We start from the raw sequence: 5,879 nt of genomic DNA, 5'->3' as shown, positions 1-5,879 counted from the left end.
TGAAAAATTCTGGTGTTGCAAATAAATATTCTTCCTATGTAATATGTCTCCTGATGTAGCTACGATACTTTGAAACTCAAACTGTGTGTTACCAAGGAAGTTATATACCAATTTGATATATTATCTATCAGGTCTCAGCTTTCCAAATATAAACTTAGAGTTATTAGTTCCACACCAGTTTTTTTCACACTGCATAAAAAGAGCTATATTATTTTATACTCTTGCAAACACAATTGAGGTACATCATCTCTCTTTTCTTCAACCCTCCCAAAAAACATGTTACCATATTTCACTTCAACTCTGAAAAGATTACCTTCTGGGAAGGTAATAATCTGTCTCCAGAAGCCTAGGACTCATGATGGATTTTGTTAAGACAATGAAATTATGTTTGAGGTTTTAATACAACAGACTCTGTGTATGGGAAAATACATTAAAATGGGGGAAATGGACACTCTAAAGTAAAAACTGGCTGGATATCTTACAGATGTCTTCAAAACTGATCCTTTGACAGTCTGTTTTCATTAAAGGTGTCCTACTGCCTCCTGCCCTCCCAACCTACCTGCAGTGCACCAGCCTTCTCATCATTCTTCTTGTTTAGGTTAGGCTTCCGCTTTCAGAATGTAAACTGCCTGAACAGAGAGACTTTTCTTGTTCACTCCTGATCACAGGTTTCCAGAGCATTTCCAGACGTAGCATGGACGCTCAATAAATGTGCTGGAAAATGAGTGAATGGCCATGCCACACTTCCATCTGTTTTAAACAAGGCTTTCTCTCTTCCTGAACCCTCCCTCCTGGAGGCACCACCAGGCTCTGGGTGAATCAATACTGAGCTAGCTACAGCTCCCTCTGCAGGATTAGTCCCCTTTTCATCTTCTGCACAGGACTCAGAATCAACTTGACAGTTCACGTGTTCCTTTCCTGACTGCTTCCCACCTGGAGTGAACCTCCACACAATTCAGCACTGGATGTCCAAAGTCTAAAACTGCGCATACCACACACATAGTAATGGGCTCACTAAGTGTGTGCAGCCTGAATGGATACCAGGTTTCCTCAGAGGCAACCCAACTCATTCTGACACGTTTCCTGTAAAAGAATGCCTCATCCGTAACTTCGCTCTGCAATCATGATATATTTGGGCTGACCATACACAGGTTGAAGGTACTATTAATAAAAATGGTCACTTGTGTCAATAAGGCTTTTGTCACTATTATTCTATGATAATTTTGTTTAAAGTTGTCCCTCTAAAAAATGAAAAACAGATTTCATAGTAACAGGTATCCAAAGAGGGTAAACTCTTAAATAACCATGAACTCAAGAGTAACAACACTGGGAGATTTTTTTTAATCTGTTTTCTTGATTTAAGTCTTAGCTCACACATTAATTCAATGTTTTACAAACAAAAATAAAGCTTTGCAATTAATGTGCCTTTACTGGCAGACACTGGATTCCAACACTTCAGCAGAAAGCCTTATTATATATCTCTGATTCTGAAAGTACCACAAATAAAAAGAACCCGACACACACACATAACTTTCCTAAAGAAATCTCAGAATGCAAAGTGTTCTAAATTAATAGAGCAACCAACCCACCTGATATCCCTGGGAGAGAGCCAGCTATTGAGAAGCATCACACCCATTATTATAGCAAGAGAAATCAAAACCCAAGAATATTCACTAATGATCTAGACACTGGCTTGATTGAAAAAGACTATACCAACATTTAAGGCTGCTTATTCAACTCACTAGTTTCCTAGCTCCTCTGGAGCAAAAAGAAATAAAATTCAGTCTCCCATCAACTCCATGGGTGGGAAACTACCACATAAGGCACCCTGCTGTAGTGTAAGGACTCAGTGGATCAAAGTACTATGGAAGCTTAAGGACAGGCTCAGGAAAGCTCCCTGCGGAAGACAAAAAGCTGGGCAGCAAGGAACAACCGCCTAACAAGTGGAAGGATATTTGGAGCCTATGTTAACAGACAAGCAAGAATTCAGAACATATAAATAACTCTTATTAAGAACAAATGTGTCAAATTCTTATGAAAGAATTCTACACAACAATTGAAAAGAATGAAGTAGATCTGGTCTTAAAAACATGGTAAGTGATACAAACACCATAATACCATATTAGGTAAAACAAGAAAAAAAAAAAAAGGAAATAGTTCACACTAAATTCCTCTGAAAAGTAAAGAAGAGAGGAGCATGAACGGGCAGATGTGGAGGGTAGACATGTCTTCAAATTCTTGGTGAACCTTATTCATTAAAGAAAAACTTCAAAACATTTAGTTATTTTGTATTTAGATGTTTATTACATGATCTGTATTTTTCTGTAATTGTATTTTTTCCACATGAAAAGAGCTATAGTTTATGTAAGATCCAGACAATATTCTGAGAGAATTTTCTTCTTGCCTAGAATGCTCTCTGTATATATAAAAATACTAGAATCCTGAATTGTGGAGTTTCTTGAAAACCTATATATATACACACACACAGACATACACATCAATAGCCATTCTTATGTTATTTTTATAAAAATCAAGGTAATTATTTAAAACATGTTTAGAGTAGCAGTGGTCTCAATTCAAGACAAAAACCCAAACCCCAAATTCTTACAAAATCTATTGTAAAAACCTTGAAGACTATAATAAGCCTTTGCTGCTGCTGCTGCTGCTGCTAAGTCACTTCAGTCATGTCCGACTCTGTGCGACCCCATAGACGGCAGCCCACCAGGCTCCGCCATCCCTGGGATTCTCCAGGCAAGAACGCTGGAGTGGGTTGCCATTTCCTTCTCCAATGCATGAAAGTGAAAAGTGAAAGTGAAGTTGCTCAGTCGTGTCCAACTCTTAGTGACCCCATGGACTGCAGCCCACCAGGCTCCTCCATCCATGGGATTCTCCAGGCAAGAGTATTGGAGTGGGGTGCCACTGCCTTCTCCAATAATAAGCCTTTACGCACCTAGAAATAAGACTAGAAGCCTTTACACACCTAGAGATAAATTCTATGACTATTTTTGTTAATGCAACACCTCTTTTCTAAACAGGAAAATGGCAGAACGTTTATGTAAGAGCTGAAGTTTTGTACATTCCATCAATACACAGCACTAAGACATATTATGGTACACCAGTGAAGATTATTTTAAGGTGATGGCACACATGTCTAGTGTGAATTTTATATCAGTTCTAAAAAGATCTTAGACTCAGTTTTTTTCAATGCAGAATCTTTTGTCCCACTAACAAAACATCTAGTAATTTTTCTCTATTTAAAAGATAAAAATTTGTGATTTAGAGAGATCATGAAAATAAACAAAAAGGTAAGCAATACTCTACTAAATTAAAATTCTACTTAAATATGAGGGGCAAAACATGACATTTTTTCCACACAAAGCAGGAAGAATCAAGACAGAATTATGCCCAAATGAGAGAGACATGCGTGATTAGAGAGCAAGGGGTCCCAATTTCTCACGGTCATGGTTGTGGCTGTAACTTGACTGAGTTATAAATTAACAGTTCAAGTCAAGTGCTGAGAGTCAGTATCAGCGGAAGTAAAAACTTCCCCAAAATGTTCAATCTTTAATGGAGACGACAGACAGCATACAAACAGCCGCCACACCAAAATCAACACATCCCAAATCACAGCAGACACACAGAGGCGAGAAGCACACGCACACTTAGCATTCTGCACCTCTATGGTCCAACGTGAGTTTTCAATTTGTGAACAATGAGAAATAGCAGAATTCGGTTTATCAGTTAGTATGTAATCTGCTTTGGTTTCCTTTTCAACAGAGAATCTAAGTGGCTACACCAGTGAAAAGAGATCAGCAGCTTCTTAAATTCAACAAGAGGCCAGGGAAAAAGGCTATGAGACTTGGATGAAAAATATCTTCTATTTTCCTCCTTCTCTGCCTTTGGAAATCATATTCATTCTTCAAAGTTTTGCTCAAATGCATTCTCTTTTGAAAAGGCTTACCTAATCTCTCAGTTGGAAAAAATTATTCCTTCCTATACTGTGTTCTAACAATAAGCTGATGATGACCAAATTTATATCCTGACCCTCTCCACTGGTGTCCACTTGTGGCTGTAATAAGCATCTTAAGTTTATCATGGCCAAGCAGCAGAGCCCAATTCCCCTCACCCAAACACACTGCTTCCCATCTCAGGAAAAAGAAACCGTCATTCACCAAAAAGCTTGGGCCAAAAGCAGTTAACTTACTTCCCCTCCCATTCCACATTTAATCCTTCAGCTAGCTCTACCTTCAAAAGAGATTTGGAATCTGAGCACTTCTCATCCCATTCTCTTCATTGTCACCATGCTGGTCCAAGCCACAGTCTGTTGGCCTGGGTTAGGGACAACTTATGGATGATGTATGGGTGGACAGATTATTGGATAACTGTGTGGAGGGTGGATGGGTGGATGGATAATGGGTAAGTGTAGCAGCCTCATGGCTTCCACACACACCAACCACACATCTAAATAGCCTACTTTCCCCACACCAGCCATGGTCTTTTAAAAAGACTCTTGCTTAGAATCCTCCATGGTTTTCCAGCTCAGAACAAAATCCAAAGTCCCTCCCATGGCCTGTCTACCGGGAAGGTGCCACCTTCCTCTCTGAGCCCACCGCTCCTCTGCAGGCATAATGTCTCTGCTGCTCCTTGAACACACCAAGCTTATCGCCACCCTAGGGCCTTGCATTTGTCCTTTCCTCTCTCTTGAATGTTCTTCCCCCAAAATGTGTGCACAGCTTGCACTCATTTTACACAGGTCTCAGTTCCAATACTGTATTGCCTTCTCAGAAACTTGGCCTTCTCCGATTGCCCTCTTTATAACAGAACCCACTTCCAAACCCCTTTAAACTTCATCCACCATCCTCTCAACCCCATTTAGCACCTACCATTATCTCAAAACATAGTCTACATATTTCCCCTTCTCTTATCTAGTGCCCATCTCCCCCACTAGAAGATGAGCCCCATAAGGCAAAGGTCTTGTCAGTTCTTTCATCTCAGTCTCTCAAGCATCCAGAACAACATTCAGCACAGTACAGGCATTCAATGAGTAACTGATGACGGCACAGTCCAGGTACTGTGCTAGGCCCTCAAGCTCAGAGACGACACTGCTCTCCTGCCCAGAACCCTGAAGAGACAGGGTCAATACACTTGGACAGCCGTCCCAGGACCCAGCCAGAACTAAAGAACAAGAATCTCTGGGACTGAGGCTCTGGAATGATCTATCTTGAAAACAAAATTATCAAACGACAGTGACGTTAGTTAACACTTAACAGGTCTATTCTAAGCACTTTATATGCATCAACTCACTTAATCCTTCCAACATACCCAGAAGTGAAGAATTTGAGGCATGGAGACATTAAATATTTTATCCTAGATTTTCAGGTGGTAGATCCAGCAGTCACATCCAGGCAGTCTGGCCCAAGAATTCACACTCTCAACTGCTGTGTGGTACTCGACCTCTCACTGCACAGAACACCATGTGGAAGTTAACATGTAAAGTGTTGTATAAACACAGGAGGGTGCGGGGGCGGGGAGCTGAACACTGAGGGTAAATCCCAGAGTTTGAAAAGATGAAGGAACACACTTTCTGAGTTGAAGGAAAAGTGTTGGTGTGAGCACAGTGTGGGGTGATCAAAGCACAAGGGGGCCTTGGAAAAGGAGGCCACGTGGCTACAGCAGGAGGGGTCTGAGCGGAGGGAGTGAAAGGAGAAATGGGGCGAGGGGCGATCACATCTGCTATGCTTTTTAACACCTTATAGTTTAAAAATAAGCTATAAAACCTCATACCTATACAAGTCTGGCAGTGAGCTCTACAAGAGAAAATGAAAGGAAGAAAATTAAAAGTGACTCTGGAAGGCAGGTACGATGAAGGAAAATAGGCT

This window comes from Bison bison, unplaced genomic scaffold (genome assembly GCF_000754665.1).
Source record: "Bison bison bison isolate TAMUID 2011002044 unplaced genomic scaffold, Bison_UMD1.0 scf7180017864167, whole genome shotgun sequence".
Lineage (NCBI taxonomy): Eukaryota > Metazoa > Chordata > Mammalia > Artiodactyla > Bovidae > Bison > Bison bison.
This window is presented reverse-complemented; position numbering follows the sequence as displayed.